A 22442-nucleotide genomic window follows, 5' to 3' on the forward strand; every position below is an offset into this window, starting at 1 on the left:
CCATTCTTGCATTGCTATAAAGCAATACCTGAGGCTGAGTAATTCATAAATAGCAAAGGTTTAATTGGCTTATGGTTTTGCAGACTTTATAGGAAGCATGGTGCTGGCATCTGCTTCTGGTGAGGTCTCAGAAAGCTTACAATCAGGGCAGAAAGTGATGTGAAGCCATCAAGTCACACTGCACGGAGACGAGTAAGATAGAGACGTGGCAGGCTCTTTAAACAACCAGCTCTTGTGCAAACAGAGTGAGAATGCACTCATTAACTACAAGGACAGCACCAAGCAATTCATGAGGGATCCACCCTCATGACTCAAACACCTCCTACTAGGCCCATCTCCAACATTGGAGGTCGTATTTCAACTCGCAATTTGGAGGAGATAAACATCCAAACCATACCAAACTCCTGCCAGTCAGGGAGGAAACAGTGCTGGCCTAGTGAAGAACCAGAACTCCCACTCCAACCACAAGTATTGAGGAAGACACCCCTGCCTCTGTCAAAAAGACTGAGAGGGGAATATGGAATTATTACCTCTTCTGTCAGTAATGAGGCAGCCCACTCCCCACCCCTATTCTTTCCTTTTTTGGGAAAAAGTAGCTGAAACAGAAAGCTTAAATAAGAGGCCACGTTTCAACCAAGAATCTCTCAGTATACCAAGAACCTGAAAAATCTCAATCTCAATGAAAAAATGACAAGCAATCAATGTATACGCCAAGGTGACAGAAATGTTAGAATTATCTGAATACAATTTTAAGGTGGCCATTAAAAAATATTTCAATGAACAATGACGATCAGTCTTGAACCAAAGTAAAAACACAAAGTCTCAACAAAGCAATAGAAAGGCACAGAAAAGAAAGGGAACATAGAAAGAACTAAATGGAAATTTTAGAGCTGAAAAATTAAAACATTACAAATTTGGCAAGAAACTTAGAGTCAAAACCCAAGTGAACACGAAGAGGAAAAGTGAAAATCCACACCAAGACACAGTACCATCAACTTTTGAAACTAAACACACTCAAAAAGTTTTAAAATGTCTTTTCTGTTGCTTTTTTAAAAATTATTATAAGAACACCCTGAAATCTACCCTCTTAAATTTTTCAGTGTATGATACAGTGTTGTTAACTATAGGCACCATCTTTCACAGCAGATCTCTCAAATTTATTCATCTTGAATAACTGAAACTTTATGTGTACCAAATAGCAACTCTCCAGTTACCCCTGCTCCCAGTCCCAGGGAGCCAACATTCTACTCTTTGCTTGAGTATGACTGCATTGGATACCTCATATAAGTGGATTCATGCAGTAGTTGTCCTTCTATGACTGGTTTATTTCACTTAATATAATGTCTTCAAGGCTCACCTATGTTGCTGTATACAGCAAAATTTACTTTTTTAAAAAAGCTGAGTAATGTTCCATTATATGTGTATACCATATCTTCTTTTTTCTAACTTTTATTTTAGGATCAGGGGTACATATGCAGGTTTGTTATATAGGTGAACTCATGGCACTGAGGTTTTTTGTACAGATTATTTCATCAACCAGGTACTAAGCTCCATACCCAATACTTATTTTTTCTGCTCCTCTCCCACCTCTCAGCCTCCACCCTCAAGGGGGCCTCAGTGTTTGTTGTTCTATTCTTTGTGTTTGTGAGTTCTCTTTATTTAGCTCCCACTTATCAGTGACAACATGTGGTATTTGGTTTTCTCTTCCTCTATTAGTTTGCTAAGGATAATGGCCTACAGCTTCATCCATGTTCCTGCAAAAGACATGATCTTCTTTTTTATGGCTGTATAGTATTCCATGGTGTATATGTACTACATTTTCTTTATCCAATTAGTCATTGATGGACATTTAGGTGGATTTGATATTTTTGCTATTGTGAATAACACTGCAAAGAACACATGCATGCTTGTGTCTTTATGACAGAACAATTTATATTCCTCTGAGTACATACCCAGTAATGGGACTGCTGGGTTGAATGGTAGTTCTGTTTTTAGCTTTGAGTAACTGCCACACTGCTTTCCACAACAGTTTAACTAATTTACACTCCCACCTACAGTGTATAAGTGTTCCCTTTTCTCTGCAACATTGCCAGCATCTGTTATATTTTGACTTTTTATTGATAGCCATTCTGACTGGTGTGAGATGATAGCTCATAGTTTTGATTTGCATTTCTCTAATGATATTGAGCTTTTTTCATAAGCTTGTTGGCTGCATGTAGGTTTTCTTTTGAAAAGTGTCTGTTCATATCCTTTGCCCACTTTTTAATCGCATTGTTTGTTTTTCTCTTATAAATTTGTTTAGGTATCTTATAAATGCTGGATATTGAACCTTAGATGCATTGTTTGCAAATATTTTCTTCCATTCTTTAGGTTGTCTGTTTACTCTGTTGATAGTTTCTTTTGTTGTGCAGAAGCTCTTAAGTTTAATTAGAACCCATTTGTCAATATTCGCTTTTGTTGCAATTGCTTTCAGCATCTTCATCATGAAATCTTTGCCTGTGCCTGAATCCTGAATGGTATTGCCTAGGTTGTCTTTCAGGGTTTTTATAGTTTTGGGATTCACATTTAAGTCTTTAATCCATCTTGAGTTAATTTTTCATATGGTGTAAAGAAGGGGTCTAGTTTCAATCTTTCACATATGGTTAGCCAGTTACCCCAACACCTTTTATTGAATAGAGAGTCCTTTCCTATTGCTTGTTTTTGTAAGCTTTGTTGAAGATCAGATAGTCAGTGGCCTTATTTCTAGGTTCTCTATTGTATTCTGTTGGTCTATATGTCTGTTTTTGTAACAGTACCATGCTGTTTTGGTTATTGCAACCCTGTATTATAGTTTGCCATTGAACACTGATGCAAAAAATTTTCAACAAAATACTTGTAAACTGAATTCAGCAGCACATCATAAAGCTAATTCACCATGATCGAGTAGGTTTCAGGTAACGTGATGCTTCCAGCTTTGTTATTTTTGCTTAGGATTGCCTTGGCTATTTGGGGTCTTTTTTGGTTCCATGTGAATTTTTAAATAGTGTTTTTCTAGTTATGTGAAGCATGTCCATGGTAGCATGATAGGAATAGCATTGAATCTATAAATTGCTTTGGGTGGTATGGCCATTTTAACGATATTGATTCTCCTTATTCATGAGCATGGGATGTTTTTCCATTTGTTTGTGTCATCTTTGATTTCTTTCAACAGTGTTTTGTAGTTCTCCTTGTAGAGAACTTTCTGTTCCCTGATTAGCCGTATTCCTGGGTATTTTATTATTTTTGTGGCATTTGTGAATATAGTTGCATTTTTGATTTGGCTTTTGATTTGGCTGCTGTCAGTGTATAAGAATAGTAGTGATTTTTGTACATTGATTTTGTATCCTGAAACTTTGCTGAGGTTGTTTCAGCTGAAGGAGCTTTTGGGGCAAAACTGTGGGGTTTTCTAGATACAAAATCATATCATCCACAAGCAGGGATAATTTGATTTCCTCTCTTCCTATTTGGATGTCCTTTATTTCTTTCTATTATGTGCTTGCTATGGCCAGGGTTTCCAATACTACACTGAATAGGAGTGGTAAAGAGAGCATCCTTATCTTGTGCTGGTTTTCAAGGGGAACGTTTCCAGCTTTTTCCCATTCAGTATGATATTGGCTGTGGGTTTGTTTGTCATAGATGGCTCTTATTATTTTGAAGTATGTTTCTTCAATATCTAGTTTATTGAGGGTGTTAAACATGAAGAGATACTGACTTTTATTGAAAGTCTTTTCTGTGTCTATTGAGATAATTGTGTGCTTTTTTGTCTTTAGCTCTGTTTATGTGATGAATCATATTTATTGATCTGCATATGTTGAACCAACCTTGCATCCTGTGGATGAAGCCTACTTGACCATGGTGAATTACCTTTCTGATGTGTTGCTGAATTTGGTTTACAAGTATTTTGTTGAAATTTTTTGCATCAATGTTTATCAAGAATATTGTCCTAAAATTTTCTATTTTGATTGTGTCTCTGCCAGGTTTTGGTATCAAGATGATGCTGGCCTCACAGAGTGAGTTGGAGAAAAGTCCCTCCTCCTCAATATTTTGGAATAGTTTAAATAGGAATGGTACCATCCCTTCTTTGTACATCTGGTAGAATGCAGCTGTGAATCCATCTGATCCCAGGCTTGTTTTGGTTGGTAGGCTATTTATTATTGATTGAGTTTCAGAGCTTATTATTGGTCTGTTCACGGAATCAATTTCTTTCTGTTTCAGTCTGGGGAAGTTATATGTGTCCAGGAATTTATCCATCTCTTCTAGGTTTTCTAGATTGTGGGCATAGAGATGTTCATAGTAGTTTCTGATGGTTATTTGCGCTTCTGTGGGGTCAGTGGTAACATCCCTTTTGTCATTTTTAATTGGGTTTTTTCAACCTTTTCTCTTTGTTTCTTTATTAGTCTAACCAGCAGCCTATCTTACTGTTTTTTTTTCAAAAAGCCAACTCTTAGATTCATTGATCTTTTCAATGGATATTTTTTTGTATCTTAATTTTATTCAGTTCTGATTTTGGTCATTTCTTATTTTCTGCTAGCTTTGGGGTTGGTTTATTTGCATCTCTAATTCTTTCAGTTTATACAATATTTTTTAACCCATTTCTTCATTAAGTTGTTTTCACATCTTGGCTATTATGAAAAATGATAAAGGGAACATGGGAGTGCAAATATCTCTTCTGGATTCTGATTTCAATTCTTTTGGATACCTGTCCAGAAGTGGGAGAGCTGAAACATACAGTAGTCTATTTTTAATTTTTTGAGGAACCTCTATTTTCCATACTTGTTGCACCATTTTATATTCCTCCTGACAGTGTACAAGGGTTCCAATATTCCTTCATCCTCACCAACACTTTTTATCTTAATTTCACATGAATAACAATTCTTAAATGTGGATTGACCATCCTTACTGTGGTTTTGATTTGCATTTACCTAATGATTAAGGACATAGAGTATTTTCTTAATTTACTTGTGGGTCATTTGTATTTCTTCTTTGGGGATATGTCTATTCAAGTCTTTTGCCCATTTTTTGAAATTAATTTTATTATTTTATTTAGTATGGGTATATAATAGGTATATATATTTATAGAGTACACATGATATTTTGATAGAGGCATACAATGTGTAATATAGTCACATCAGGGTAATTGAGGTATTCACCACCTCAAGCATCTATTATATTTTTGTGTTAGGAACATTCCAATTCTACTATTTTCACTATTTAAAAATATAGAATAAATTATGTTGAGTGTAGTTATGCTGTTATGCTATCAAATAGTAAATCTTATTCGTTCTATCTAACTGTATTTTTGCACCCATTAACCATCCCCACTCCCTGCCGCCCCAGTCTCTGTTACCCTTCTCAGCCACTGGTAACAGTCATTCTACTCTCTATCTTTGTGAATTCCATTGCTTTAAATTTTAGCTCCCACTTATGAATGAGAATATGCAAAATTTATCTTTCTGTGCCTGGCTTATTTTACTTCACATAATGTCCTATAGTTCTACTCATGTTGTTGCAAATGACAGGATTTCATTCTTTTTATGGCTGAATAATATTCCATTGTGTATTTCATCATTATTTTAGAGTGTACTTCCTTTACTTATTAAAAAAAATAATAATAAGTTAACTGTAAAACTGCCTTAGGCAGCCCTGTCAGAAATAAGGCATTGCTATCATAGGAGATGACAGCTCCATAGGTGTTATTGCTCCTGAAGACCATTCAGTGGGACAAGATGTGGAGGTGGAAGACAGTAATACTGATGATCCTGACCCTATGTAGACCTAGGCTAATATATGCATTTACGTCTTAGTTTTTACCAAAAACTTTTTAAAGTTAAAAAGTTAAAAATTGAAAAAAGCTTATAGAATAAGGACATAAGGGAAGTAAACACTTGTCTACAGCTGTACAATGTGTTTGTGTTTTAAGCTAAGTGCTATTGCAATAGTCAAAAAGTTTATAAGTTAAAACATTTATAAAGTTAAAAAACATACAGTCAGCTAAGGTTAATTCTTATTGAAGAAAGAAAAACATGTTTAATGTACAGTATTTATAAAGTCTACAGTAGTGTATAGCAATGTCCTTGGACTTCACATTCAATTATCACACACTCACCGATTCACCTAAACAAGTTCCAGTCCTGCAAGCCTCCTTCATGGTAAGTGCCCTACTCAGTTATACTATTTTATAATAATTTATACAGTATTATTACTGTACCTTTTCTATTTTTAAATATCTTTATATAGACAAGTACCATTGTGCTAGAATTGCCTACAGTATTCAGTACAGTAACATGCTGGATAGGTCTGTAGCCTAGGAGTAATAGGCTATGCCACATAGCCTAGGTGTTAGTAAAAAGGAAAAATCACAAATCAAAAATCTAAACTCTTATCTCACAAACCTAGAAACAGAACAGAAAAATAAACTCAAAGTAATAATAAATACGTAAATGATAAATATAAGAGCAGAAATCAATGAAGTTGAAAACAGAAAATGGTAGAAAACATTAATGAAACAAAGAGCTGGTTCTTTGAAAATATAAAAGAAATTGACAACCCATAGGAAGACTAACAAAGGAAAAAAAGAGAAAAGCCATACATTATCAATATCAGAAATAAAGCAAAGGTCAGAGCCTTTCAACTAATAGTTCTGGAGCAACTGAATATCCATAAAAATACAAATAAAATGAAATAACTTTTTTTTTTTTTGAGACGGAGTCTAACTCTGTCACCCAGGCTGGAGTGCAGTGGCGCGATCTTGACTCACTGCAAGCTCTGCCTCGCGAGTTCACGCCATTTTCCTGCCTCAGCCTCCTGAGTAGCTGGGACTACAGGCACCCGCCACCACGCCCGGCTAATTTTTTGTATTTTTAGTAGAGACAGGGTTTCACCGTGTTAGTCAGGATGGTCTCAATCTCCTGACCTCATGATCCGCCCGCCTTGGCCTCCCAAAGTGCTGGGATTACAGGCGTGAGCCACCATGCCCAGCCAAAATGAAATAACTTTGACCTAAGCCCAACACCTTTGGCAAAAATTAACTCAAAATAAGTCATGAACATAAATATAAAGTGTAAAGTTATAATACTTTTTCAAAGAATAGGAGAAAATCTTGGGACTCCAGGATTAGGCAAAGAGTTATTAGAATTGACACCAAATCATATTTCCACAAGACTAAAGATGCTTGTTCAAGTCAGTCTCAGTGGCTCACACCTGTCATCCTAGGCCAAGGCAGGAGGATTACTTGAGCCCAGAAGTTTGAGAATAGTCTGAGCAACATAGTGAGACCTCATCTCTATAAAAAATGACAAGTTATCTAGGCATGGTGGCAGACATCTGTAGTCCCAGCTACTCAGGAAGCTGAGGTGGGATGATTGCTTCAGCCCAGAAGGCTGAGGCTACAGTGAGCTGTGATCACACCACTGCACTCTAGCCTGGGCAACAGAGAGGGACCGTGTCTCAAAAAAAAGGGTCTGTTTTGTGAAAGGCCCTGTTAAAAGGATAAAAATACACGCTGAAGAGTAGGAAAACATATTTGCTAACCATATATCTGACAAAGGGCTAGTATCTAAAATACGTTAAAGAACACTCAAAACTCAACAATGTAAAATCAAATAATTTAATTAGAACATGAGCAAGAGACACGAAAAGTCATTTCACTGAAGATATACAGATTTCAAAAAATGCTTAAAGTTATTATCCATAATAGAAATGCAAATTTAACCCATAATGTGAGGTCACTATACACCTATCATAATGGCCAAAATTAAAAATAGTGACATCAAATGCTGGCAAATATGCAGAAGAATTGGATTACAGTGCTGAATACACACAATGATCTGAACTAATTTCCACAGAATCATGCAGAGTAAAAAAACTCTTCTCAAGAGTTTTATATTGTACAATTTTTTATATAACATTCTTGAAATGAAACAGTTATATAAATGGAGAACAAATTAATGGTTTCTAGAAATTAAGGAGAGTATGTGGTGTCTATACAAGGGCAATATGATACATGTATGCATTGTAGAATGATTAAATCAGGCTAATTAACATATCTATTGCCTCACGTACTTTTCTTTGTAGTGAAAACAATAAAAATAAATTATTTTAGGGCATTCAAAAGACCAATAGGTATATGAAAACATGCTCAACATCACTAATCATCAGGGAAATGCAAGTCAAGGCCACAATGAGATATCATTTTATTGCAGTTAGAATGGCTATTATCAAAAAGACACAAAATAAGACATGCTGTCGAGGATACAGAGAAAAGGCAGCTCTCATAGGCTATAGGTGGGATGTAAAGTAGTACAGCCATCATGGACAACAGTATACAGACTTTGCAGAAAACTAAAAATAGAACTACCATATGATCCAGAGATCCCACTACTGGGTCTTTATTCAAAGGGAAGGAAATCAGTATATCAAAATATCAAAGGAATACCTGCACCCTCATGTTTGTTGCAGCACTATTCATGATAGCTGAGATAAGGAATCAAATTAAGTGTCCATCAATGAGTGAATGGATTTTTTTTAATGTGGTATATATATACAATGAAATATTGCCATTCAGCCATAAAAAAAAGAATGAAAGCCTGGCATGGTGGTTCATGCCGGTAATCCCAGCTCTTTGGGAGGCCAAGATGGGCAAATCACTTGAGGTCAGGAGTTTGAGACCAGCCTGGCCAACAATGTGAAACCCTGTCTCTACTAAAAATGCAAAAATTAGCTGGGTGGGGTGGCATGCACCTATAGTCCTAGCTACTCGGTAGGAGAATTGCTTGAATCTGGGAAGCAGAGGTTTCAGTGAGCCTAAATCATGCCACTGGGTGACATCCCAGCCTGGGTGACAGAGTGAGACTCTGTCTTAAAATATATATATATATATAAAATGAAAAAAAAATGAAATCCTGTCATCTGGCCCAATATAAATGGAACTGGAGGTCATTATGTTAAGTGAAATAAGCCAGGCACAGAAAGACAAATATCACATGTTCACACTCATTTGTGGGAGCTTAAAAAATTAATCTCATGATAGTAGAGAGTAGAATGATAGTTATCAGAGGCTAGGAAGGGTGACAGGGATGAAGTGAGCTTGGTTAATGGGTACAAATATACGATTACACAGGAGTAAGTTCTAGTGTTTGCTAGCATAGTAAGGTAACTACAGTTAACAAATATACTGCAGATTTCTTTTTTTTATTTCCAACTTTTAAGTTCTGGGGTACATGCACAGGATGTGCAAGTTTGTTACATAGGTAAAAGTGTGCCATGGTGATTTGCTGCAGAGATCATCCCATCACCTAGATATTAAGCCCATCATTAGCTATTCTTCCTGCTGTCCCTCCTCCTACCCCCAATGCTCCAACAGGCCCCACATGTTGTTCCCCCTCCATGTGTCCATGTGTTCTCATCATTCAGCTCCTACTTATAAGTAAGAACAGGTGGTACTTGCTTTTCTGTTCCTATGTTTGTTTGCTGAGAATAATAGCTTTCAGCTCCATCCATGTCCCTGCAAAGAAATGATTTTGTTTCTTTTTATGACTGCATAGTATTCCACAGTGTATATGTACCATCTATTGCAAATTTCAAAATAGCTAGAAGAGAATATTCAAAATGTTCCCAACACAAAGAAATGATAAACATTCAAGGTGATGGATATTTTAAATACCCTGATCTGATCATTACATAAGAGTGTATCAAAATCTCACGTCTACCATAAATAGGCACAATTAATATATAAATAAATATTTTTAAAGTAAAAAATAAATTCTTTTAGCAATTTTGAAATATACTGTATATTATTATCAACTATAATGACCACATTGTGCAACAGATCCTATAAATATATACAACTATTATTTGTCAATTAAAAATACATATTTTTTAAAGGACAACATAAAGATCTTTGTGGTGATGAGAATATTTCATATTGTGACTTTATGTCAAGATGTCATAATATCAATATCCTGGTTGTAATTCTGCAAGATGTTACCATTGAGGGAAACTGGCTAAACAGTACATGGGAATACCCTGTATTTATTTATCACCACTACTGTGAATCTGCAATTATCTCAAAATAAAAAGTTGAATTTATAAAAAAGACAAAGAATGGCAGGCAGAAAGAAACAATATAGTATTTTAAAAGATAGACTTCAAGGTAGATTGAAGGCAAAAAATGGAAAATTTTCTTCCATTTTTTGAAATGAAAAAAATGAAAATACGGTACATATTAAAAAGGCAAAACTACAGGAATATACAAAGTCAATTTTAAGGCAAAAATAATATAAAGAAGAATTCATAATAATGAAAGAATGAATTTTAAAAGATGATATGGCAGTTCTAAATATATTTGACCCTAATAACACACCTTCAGAATATCAATAGCAAATTGAAAACCAATCACACACATACGATTGGCAATTTTGATACACCTGTCTTCGTAACTGCAAATTAAGCCGAAAACATTAATCAAATTATAGAATATTTGAAAAACATAATGAACAAACTTGACCTAATGAACATATATAAAACACTAAGTGTAAATAATGCAGAATACACAGTAATCCAAGCGTGCTCAGAACATTTACCATTATTGATCATAGCAAAGGCCATTAAGCAAGTTTCAACAAATTTCAAATAACTGAATTTATACAATATTCTTTCTGATTGCAATGAAAGAAAACTAGAAATTTTAAAAAACATAATTAGCAATACTTGTCTAGGTGCAGTGGCTCACACCTGTAATCCCAGCACTTTGGGAGTCCAAGCTGGGAGGATCGCTTGAGACCAGGAGTTGAAGACCAGCCTAGGCAGCAACATACTGGGACCCCATCTCTAAAAAAATATGAAAAAAATTAGCCAGGTGTAGTAGTGCCCATATGTAGCCCCAGTTACTTAGGAGGCTGAGATGGGATGATCACTTGAGCCCAGAAGGTCAAAGCTGCTGTGAGAAGTGATCACACCACTGCACTGCACTCCAGCCTGGGCAACAAAAGGAGACCCTGTTACAAACAAACAAAAAGAAAGAAAGAGAGAGAGAGAGAGAGAGAAAGAAAGAACGAATGAACAGAGAGAGGGAGGGAGGAAGGAAGGAAGGAAGGATGGATTACATATAGTATTTTAATAATTCATGAATCAAAAAAGAAATAACAATGGAGATATTTTAAAAGTTAAACTAAGTGGTAACGAGTGGGTCATATCAAAACTTGTGAGATGTAGCTAAAGCAGTGATTATAGGGGAATAAAAAGTTTCAAATATATGTACACATATGTATGTGTGTATATAAGCAGAAATAAAGCAAAATATACAAAACAAGAATAACTCAAATTTGCTTTTAACAATTAATAAAACTGATAAACTTCTAGTAAGTTTGATCAAGGAAAATGAAAGAAAACAAAAATTATCCATATCAGAAATCAAGAAGAGGACATTAATGTAGATCTAACAAATAGCAAAATGGTAAGAGTAATAGAATAATAAAGCAAATTTATATCAATAGATTTGAAAATTAAGATGCAATGAATAAGTATTTGAAAAACACAATGTACCAAAACAAACACAAAAAGAAATAAATTGACCAGGCAGAATGGCTGACACCTATAATCCCAGGACTTTGGGAGACCAAGGCGGGCGTATCTCTTGAGATCAGGAGTTCAAGACCAGCTTGGTTAACATGGTGAAACCCCATCTCTATCAAAAATACAAAAGTTAACCAGGCATGGTGGCCCACACCTGTAATCCCAGCTACTCGGGAAGCTGACAGGGAGAATCACTTGAACCTGGGAGGCAGAGGTTGCAGTGAGCCGAGATCATGCCACTGCACACGAGCCTGGGTGACAGAGCGAGACTCCATCTAAAAAGAAGAGAGAAAGAAATCTAAATTGGTTGATAAATAGTCAATAAAGCTTCCCATAAAGTAAACTCCAGATCCAAGTAATGTCAGGGGTTATTTCATTCAAAGAAATAAGGAAGAAATAACACTAATCTTTCACGAACTCCCCCAGAATATAGAGAAAGTGTGAACTCTTATCAGCTTGCTTTATGGTGCCACCACCCTAACCTTGATTTCAAAATCCATTAAGGACATTATACAAAAGGGAATTAAAAGACAGGCTATCTCACGAATATACTTGCAGAAATCCTAAACAAAATATAAACAAATCAGATTCAACACTATAATAAAATAAAATGTTTTAATCAAGTGGAGTTTGTTTGTTCTAGGAATGTAAGATTAGCTTCACATTGGATAATTAGTTAATATTGGCAGAACAGAGGACAAAAACGTGACCATATCGCAAGATGTGGGAAAGGCATATAATAAAATTCAAAACCTATTCATGTTGTTAAAATGTCAGCAAATTAAGAATTTAAAAAATTAATATGATAAAATCATTTGCAAGAAAGCTCCAGTAAACAGCATACTTCATAGTGAAATAATAAAACTTTTCCCCCTGCTCTTTTGAGCTAATTTTCCCCTACAATATTGTAAATTATTACCATTTCTATTCAATATCATGTTCATCTTCCTAGTCAAATAATCATCAACCAATCAAGGGTAGATATATTTCAAATAGAGAAGTAGAATTTTAATATGCACATATCCTTGAGTACATAAAAATTCTAAAGGGCCCTAAAATTATTAAAATTAATAAGTATAAGTAACAATTTCACCAGATATAAGTCAATATAAAATTAATTTTGTTTTTATATTCTAGCAATAATGAATTGAAAATTAAGATAAAGAGATCATAGTCACAATGCCACCAAATACCTTAAGTAACTGAAAATAAATGTATTGAAATATGTGCAGGATTTCCATATTGGAAAACTAACAAATATTGCTAAGAGAATTTAAAGATCGGAATAAATGCAGAAAAATAATATATTCATGGATGGGAGGACTCAATGCTTTTAAAATACTAATTTATCCATAATTGATCTATACATACAATGCAATCCTATTAAAAAGTCCGTCATTCTTAGAGGTTGACAATGAGATTCTAGAACACGCTGGAAGAACTAAGGGACTTCATATCAGGTTTTATGATGTATTATGATGTTGCAATAATTAAGAAGTGTTTTTTAGCACAAAATTTAACAAACTTCATCCAATAGGGAGGATAGAAAATTCAGAAGTAATCACACACACATGCAGTCAGTTGACTTCAATGAATGTACCACAGCAATACAACAGGAAAAGGATTTTTAAATTTTAAATTAATGGTGCTGGGTTCATTGATATCCATATAACACAACATGAACCTTCAACCTTACTTCATGCCATATACATACAAAGAAATTCCAGATGGATTATAGATAAAAGTGATAAAACAATACATCTTCTAGAAAAAGTTTCACAAACATGAGGTAGGAAAATATTTATTAAACTGAAAATAAAAAGCATTAGCCATACAGAAAAGGTTTGAAGTAATTGATAAATTGGATTACATCATATTAAGAACTTCTTTTCCCTTTTAGCTCTTACTGAATATATTTATGATGTATAACATGATGTTTTAATGTATGTATACATAGTGAAATCATTACTAAAGTTAAGCAAATTAACATATCCATCCCCTCACATGGCTACTCCTCCTTCCCCTACCACTTTTTTTGGTGTGGTAAGAGCACTTAAAATCTACTATCTTAGCACATTTCCAGTATATAATACAATATTAATAACTATAATCCTCACTGTATATTAGATTCTAGACTTATTCATCCTATATAACTGTAACTTTGTACTCCGTGACCTACATCTACTCATTTAACACCCCCTGCACTGCTAGACACAAGAGTACAAACTGTTTGATTTAATTGAATAAGTTCAAGAACAGCAACATTAATATATAGTTATAGAAGTCAGAATCGGCATTACTTTTGTCGGGGTGGATGCACATGGGTGTTATTGACTGAGAAGGTACAGGATCCTGTTCATATGCTAAGAAATATTTCTTTTTTTTTTTTTTTTTGAGACGGAGTCTTGCTCCGTCTCCCAGGCTGGAGTGCAGTGGCGCTATCTCGGCTTACTGCAAGCTCTGCCTCCCGGGTTCATGCCATTCTCCTGTCTCAGCCTCCCTACTAGCTGGGACTACAGGTGCCCGCCACGACACCCGGCTAATTTTTTGTATTTTTAGTAGAGACGGGGTTTCACCGTGTTAGCCAGGATGGCCTTGATCTCCCGATCTTGTGATCCGCCTGCCTCGGTCTCCCAAAGTGCTGGGATTACAGGCGTGAGCCACCGTGCCTGGCCGAGAAAGAGTTCTATCTTCATCTTTGTGGTTGCATTTGTGCATAAAAATACAATCACAGAAGCAATATATAATTAAGATTTTGACAGTCTTATTCATGTGGGTTTAATTTTAATATAATTTTCAAATATTTAAAAAATGCTAACAAACATTGTCAGTGTTACCGGGCAGGGTTCTCTTTAAACTAACTTCAGCTAATAGCCACAGGTTAGAAAAGAGGAACATTTTCCGTTGATGATGTTTTGCCTTAAATTGCCATACTCATTGATTCAAGTTTTCTCTTAAGTGTAAATTTAGCTTTATGTGACATTTGTGGTGGGTGTTTATGATTCATCCTAGTGCTGATCATCTGACAACGTTAAGAAAGGCTATTAACGATATGAGAACATTAGCTTTGTTATTCTCATTCAAGAAACACTGTCTTCTCTGTGCCTGCATTAGGTTATGGACTGAGGTGAAGAGACAGATGACACCACTCCTAAGCTATAGGAGTTTGCAGTCTAATGGAGGAGACGGCTAACTTAGAAGATGAGAATAAAAAAGTACAATGTCAGAATAGGCACAGAGTGCCAAGAGAATACAGAAAAAAGAGATACTGTTTACCTACTTAGCACTGCAACAACAGAACCAAAAAGTACATTACAAGATGATCTCCATAATGAGAACCTTTAAAAGTCTGCGGATAAATTTCAAACATTTCCTAATATCATGCCAATATCTAGCAGATGATGGCATAGGGGGTGGCAGTCACAGACCAAGAATTGTGCTGCAAAGAAGGAGGCCATCAATTTGGGGTTAAATCTATGGTAGCAGATATCAAAGAAATAAAAGTAGTTAATGTAAGTCTAAGTAGATAAAGCTACTAAAATCTAGAAATATCAGTGAGTTGGATGAGAGACGGAGAAATGGAGAAAAAGATTTTGGCCACAGGCCTCTACAGAAGTTGGGCCTTTGGATAGCAGGCATAAAATACGAGTTTAACAATGAACTAATTGACTTCTTAGATAGGGGCTCATTAAACCACCCCTGGAGAACCACAACTCCTTTTAGAAAATGAACAGGCCTCAGCTAATAATGTACGTCATAGAGATATACCTGGTGATAGTAACTGAGCACGTAAAGGTAGTTGAGTGGATCCTAATAACAGTTTTTCAACAATCATGGATCTATGTCTAGGCAGTTTATTAAAGTTCATTCATATCTTCACACTCTATAGTATCTCCACAAGATAAATTGCACGTGTTGAATAAGGGATGTATTAAGGGATTTCCTGGCTGGGTGTGGTGGCTCACGCCTATAATTCCAGCACTTTGGGAGGCCAAGGCAGGTAGATCCTTTGAGGTCAGGACAACATGGTGAAAGCCTGTCTCTACTAAAACTACAAAAATTAGCCAGGCATGGTGGCAAAGCCTGTAATCCCAGATACCTGGGGGGGCTGAGGTAGGAGAATTGCTTGAACCTGGGAGGCAGAGGTTGCAGTGAGCCAAGATAGCACCAGTGCACTCCAGCCTGGGAGACAGAGTTAGACTCTGTGTCCAAAAAAAAAAAAGGGATTTCCTTGGACCTTTTCTAAAGTTAATTTCTCAAGCTGCAAAGGAGGATAATTCAAGTGCATAGTTAAAAGCTCAGTCTCTTGCCCAATCTACTGTTGACATCCTAGAAGCTTGCAAAGATGCAGATTGATGGTACAGTGTTTCATGTAGAAGAACAGCTTGGCAATAACTAAGAAGGCAGTAGTTTATCCCATCCTTTCAATTTGCTTCCAGAGTGAAACTTCTGCATTCCAACACCTGTTCTCTACTCTTCTTTTTATATCTTCTGGGGTATGATGGTCTTTAAATTGTATTTTTACCCTAACTGGAAATAAGTTGATTTTTTTTAAAAAACTGAATGGATTTTAACTCCTTATCTTCCATCTAGAGAAGCACGTTGAAGAACAGTGTCAAACTGAAGTTGGTATTTGAAGTATGAAGCAACTTTAACAGCTACCATGTATTGAGTGTTCACTCTGTCTCAGGTAAACTAGTCTTACATGAGGAAGGTGATATAACCTACGTTTTGCAGATTAAGGAACAGGGATTCCAAAAGTCAAATGATAATGTACAGTCAGTGAGTGACGTGCACGGGATTTGAAAGCAGGATTTTGACTTCCAAGTTTAGGATTTTAAGCCCCACACTGTTCTGCTTCTCAGCACGAGACAGACAGACACAACAGACTTTGTGCCCTTGACCGCCTCTCTTCTTTTCCTCTTTGGCGTCCCTCTGTGCCACTACCAGAGCTTAGCATAGTGGTAGGAATGTCTGGACTGCAGGCCTGCTCTTGGTCTAGGTCAAACAGAGAAATGGGAAGCAGCATAAAATAATTAATGTCTGTTCAACTGTGCTACTGATTCTTTGGTTTGTTTTCTTCTTCTTCTGCAAGATACTCTTTGCTCTGAGTGAGAGTCCCAAAGATCTTGTTTGTCAGTGGCTACTGTACATTTTATAGAGTTGGATTCTGCTGGGATATTATGCCCCAGAAGTCTACTGAATTTGACTTTATATTAACCTCATTCATCTTTGACTAGCTTCTTGTTAAAGGGGACAAAAATAACCAAAGACTTCTTATCATACAGAAGCTTTTGGTTGTGTAATCATTGGCCTTTGAGGAGTTTTTTGAGGTAGCATTCTGTTTCCTTTGTCCTCTCTCCTCCAGTCAGTATTCCTGAAGCAACAAAAGTAAAATGTAGCTCCAACTTTAGTTTAAAATAAACTGAGTTTATTTTTCCTATTTGTATTTCTAGGGAAGTTGGACCAGAAAACGTGTTATGAAGTTGGTTTCGTGATTTAGTACATCAAAGTCTTTTTATGTTAGACTTACAGGCTAGAGAAAGACAGAAAAGAAATCACAGAAGTTACATTATACAGTTTTCAGATCATTTTAAGACTATAATAAAGTTATGTTAATGCATTCTCAGACTTTTTGGTAAAGGTATATTTTCAAAAATCTAATAATACAATCTTTAAATAAACTTATTTAATCATAGTATATTTTTATCTATTTCACTTTAAGTATGAATATTAAAATTGGAAAAATATATATACATATGTGAGTTTACATAATGACAGTGATATTATTTCATGCTTCTCTTTTCCTATTTAATTATGCAAACTATCCTTTGAAACCTGAAATGATTGTATAAGCACTGCATAATAGCTACATAAAAATAATGTGGAATTTTAATTCATGAATATACAAATTGGGAACAGAACTGGACAAAATAGGGGGGAAAAGGATAAAAAGACAATCTGTTCTAAGTCTTGTCTCTAAGTCTGTGACCTTAGATAAATTTTGTATTCTGTAAGATACAGGCAAAAACTGCCCCCTACCTATCTTTTGGAGCTGCTGCAAGATTTATTAAACTAGGGGGAAAAAGGCAAAACAAAAGCTGTTTAAAGGTGTGATGAGATAGAGGGTACACAAATCCAAGACAGTTTTGTTGTCTCCAAGGGGTGTCCAAAGTAGAATTAACTTTCATAACATCCTTATGAGTTAGGTAGATAATCTTAGCCCTATTTTTAAAGATAAGAGGGCTTACGTTCTCCTACTAGCACCACTTAGATTGGGTGTATGAGAAGGGATACAATTATTGGATTCAGAGCTAGGTCTGTATTTGTTGATATCTGAAAGTATTTTAAAGAGCAGATTTTTAAAAATCCCATCATTCTGTTGGCAGGCAATGAGAATAGCCTGCACATTATTCTCCCCAGTTTTCTTTCTGTGGTTCTTCATGAAATTGATCTGAAATGCAAGACAAGACACCTTGTCTCAATGGTATCCAAGGGGAGCCAAGTATTTTGGGAACTATTAAAAGACATTGTTCCATTGATGAGGTGTATAATGTGATTTAGTGCAAACTGAAGCCAAAGTAGCCATCAGAAATCAAGAGACTTAGGAAAGAGGGAAGACAAAAAACCAATGAGACAGTTAACCTGTAGCTTATACCGTAAGATTATGTGGGGAGTGGTTATACCACGCTCTTTAACATTACTCTCCACACACAAATAAAAGCAAATAGAAATGGCGAGTATATATATATTCCCCTCAGCCTAAAAAAAGTGTGCACTTGTTCCCAAAATTGCTTGCTCAACATTACTAAAAATGATTCAAGCTAATTAGAGAGCCTGACACATAGAATATCATCAATAAATGTTATCTGTTATTAGTGGGATTTGGAGTAAAACAGTATTTCATAAAACCAAGAACATACTAGGAATAAGAATGCCTATTGCAGAAGCCTTGTCTCTGCACTAATTGCTGTGTGACCCTAGATAGTTACTTAATATCATCTGGGAAGTGGGGGAAATGATAGTACTTATCTGAGATAAGCTTTGTAACAAAAAGCTGGTACATTTAAACTCCATAGCATAGTTTCTGGCAGAGAGTATATATCTTATTTACGAGGTATTAGTTACCAAGAGTTGTACTCCTAGGCTTGTTGTTGTACTGGTACTGCCCAGCTAGCCAGCCATTATTTCTTGGGCACTTAATAAGTTAGTGAGTGGAAGAAATGTTGAAATGAGATTAATAAGGAGGATATGGCCTTTATCCACATGCAGATTTTTTGGAAGTTATTAACAAAAAGCAGGTTTAAGTAAAATAATTAAATGCTGTAATATACGCTTAGAAAGATCTGGCAAGAGACTGATACAGAAAATGTAGAATAAATTTCTTCTTTAGGCAGAGGTTCAGGAAAGGTCTCTCTAAGGTTGTATATTTAAAGTGAAGGTCTCAAAGAATAGGAGTCAGCCTTGTGAAGTAGGTTGGAGGGTGGATGTTCTAGGCAGGCAGAACAGCATGGGCAAAGTCACAAACTGGAAAAAACCAGGCACATCAGAGGAAAGGATAGCCCCTAATGGTTGGCGTTTTAGAATGAGGGTAGAGAATCCTGCCAAGTGTGATTGAGAAGTGAGTACTTGGTCAGTCATGGTAAGGAGTTTGGATATTATTCTGTTTGTGATGGTAAGCTGGCAGGAAGTATTAAGCAGTTATAATAAATTATATTTTTGATACTTTTGAAAGACTACTTGTGCTGCTTTGAAGGGCAGAGTGTCCACACTTTTTTGATTGTGCACACCAATCAGTATACAGTGACTAAATGTTCATATTCATTGTCTTTCTGCCTCTGCTTCTTTCTCTATCTGCCTCTGTCTCTCTCTTTATACATATATATGCATATATATACACATGTTTATATAGTATATAAAGCTATATATAACATAGGTATATTCATCAATAAATATTTTAGCAAGGCTAAATTTTAATCCTTCTGAATAAAACTAAATATATCACCAAATTATTATTTTCATCATGCACAAAAATGGATCATCTCAGTGTGCTTGTGCCCTTGTACTGATGCCATCTTTGGAGATGACTATTGGAGAGAAGGAATGGAATAGTGCAATTATGGAGTAGAGTGAGCAGTAAGAGGCTGTTGTAGTCCAGATGAGAAATGATGATAACTTAGACTAAATCGTGGCATATTTGTCACGTGCACAGTGAAAAGACTCCTTATTGGAATTACAGATTTATGTTCCCTACTAGCCTTTGATATCAATTACTTTCCTAACAAGTGACTCATTCTTATTATATTATATTATATTAATGAAAATCTATTGGATTGCTTAGTGGGTTGTTGGATTCAAAACATCTTGAAATAGAGTTCCCTCCATGATTAGCCTATTTATTGTAGTCTTCTGGAAAAGGGGAATAATTTAGGAAATTACTGGTACTTTCCTCTTCTATTTGTTGGCAGAAGTAAATGGGGAGCAGAGCCATAAAAAATAAAATGAATCTATCTATCTAAATAAGAACAATACAACTTGCAGCCAATTTCATCCACACTTGTGTAACTTCTGTCTCAAATGAATAATTAAAATCAGGCATTAAAATCTTGCCTGCTCTCTATGAACTCCCAGCAAATGGACTGCAAATGCTTTCACTTTAAAGGGATCATTCTGACAGGTGTGTTCGAAAAGAGGTTGTAAATTCTGGGAAGGAAAAATCAACTCTACTTGTACCAGCATTCTTCAGGATGCTCTTCCATTTTGAAACCAAAATAATATAAATTTTTGTAGGGCAATAATAGACTAAGGCCAGGAAATCTGAATCTACTAATGTCTTCCTTTCCATTTTGCTTCTTCCGGCCTATATTTGGATGAGAATTTATTTGGGTTCTGATTCTTTAATCTGGTTTTCCTTTCTTGGAGGAATTCCCACGTACTTATCCAGACTGGAAAGGAGGTTAGCAGGGCATAGAAAGAAGTCATTAAGTAAATGATCCTGCAAAGCTCTAAAAACCTTTCTGAGGAAAGAAAAAACGACCGCTCTGGGTTTTGACAAAGAACATTTGCAATTTGGGGAGGAGAGAGGACCTCTGGCTCTCCTCTCCTCCATCTACAGGCCATAGCCTGCCAGACAGCCTTTCTGTTTCAGAAGATCCAGGCATAAAGGTGTTTTTGCTTATATTTCTTCTTTAACGACAAATGGAACATTCTTTGGTCCTTTTAGGTACTCAAGTTTAATGGCTGAGAAGCCTGCCCTCCTTGCATTTGCAGTTTTCCTGCACTGGTCATAAGAACAATAACTTAGGTCGATATTTTACAACACCTCTCTGGATTGGATTGATATAACAGACATTTTCTTGGACATTAGAAAGAATTTAATTAATTGAAGAGTAATTATCCCTCTGTAAAACTTTGAACTTGGCCTCATCGCAAACACAGTATACAGATTTTTCAATGAGGTTATCATTTTAAGTGTGAAAATGAACAAAAATGTTAACTAGAAACTGGAATTGGTACTATTATGTTGTGTCATTCATTCATTCAATCAGTAAATATTCATTAAATAATGTAATAACTACCATGTACATAAGAGAATATTACGTATATGAAGACTGCAAAGAACTCTGAAACCATTTCAACCCTTAGAAGCAAACTGTCTACTTTAAAAAGGATTGGATTTTGAGAAATTCTTTGCCATTTTTAAAGCCCATTCACCTGCTATAAATCTTCATCTGAACTTATGAACAGTAACAGAGGTGCTAGGCTGGGCAGATACTATAATCATACAATTATAGAATTTTAGGAGCGGTAGGGATTTTAAAGGTCATCTAATGTGACCATTTAATTTTAAAGCTTAGGAAGCTAAGAGATTGTGATTTGTCTGAGGTCCCAAAGCAAACCACTGGCAGAGCACCATCACAGACTTTCTAATAGGGATCTCAAAGCATGTGGCAGTAGCACTGGGTCAGGCACCGAATGACATAGAATAACTATAAGTACTGTGCCTCCTTTCCTATATTTATTTGTTATGCAGATATGCGTTACTCACAATACACATTTATTGAACTAATGACTGGCAGATTTCCTCCCATGTAGGATACTGTGCCAAGTACTGAGGAAAATGATAAACAAAAACCAGATCACTTCCTCCAAGTTGCTCTAAATTTGATCTTCCTGTCCTCAGTGAGTTTGCAGTCTCTTAGGGAAACCAAGATATATCCGCTTAGAAAACGCCTAGTGGAAAGCGTTTTCTTAAATATGATTGCATGCACGAAGACTGGGTTCAAATTCAGTGAATGCTTTAGGAGGTTAGGAGAGAAATCTAAGCGTTGTAATTGATGGGAAAAAAAATCCCCCAAACTAAAACACACACGCGCGCGCGCGCACACACACACACACACACACACACACACACACACGAGATCATTTAATTACATCACTCTCTGCTGCTGCCTTTCCGAGATCGCCCCCAGGCTGGGACACACAGCCTGTGCTCCGGGTAAGGTCAAGATGCCAACTCAGGAAGCATAAGAGAGGAGAAGAGCAGAAGCCCACCCATCTGTATCTCCTCAACTAGCAAGACGAGAAAGACAGAAAAAAAAGGAAACAGCAACACAGACTGATAGAAACAATAAAGCAAGAATAGGAAGCTCCCCACACAGCGACTGCTCCGGGAGCCCGGGGTCGACTGCCCCCGCGGGCAGGGTGCGCGGACTCAGCTGGGGGGACCCGCGGCTGTGGGGGCGCCGAGTGGGCAGCGGGGAGAGGCGGAGGCAGCCCCTGCGAGGCCGAAGGGAGGTCGCCGTCTGCGCCTCCAGCGCCCGGAGCCCTGGCAGCGCCCATCCCCTTCCCGC

This window comes from Colobus angolensis, unplaced genomic scaffold (genome assembly GCF_000951035.1).
Source record: "Colobus angolensis palliatus isolate OR3802 unplaced genomic scaffold, Cang.pa_1.0 Scaffold75, whole genome shotgun sequence".
NCBI lineage: Eukaryota > Metazoa > Chordata > Mammalia > Primates > Cercopithecidae > Colobus > Colobus angolensis.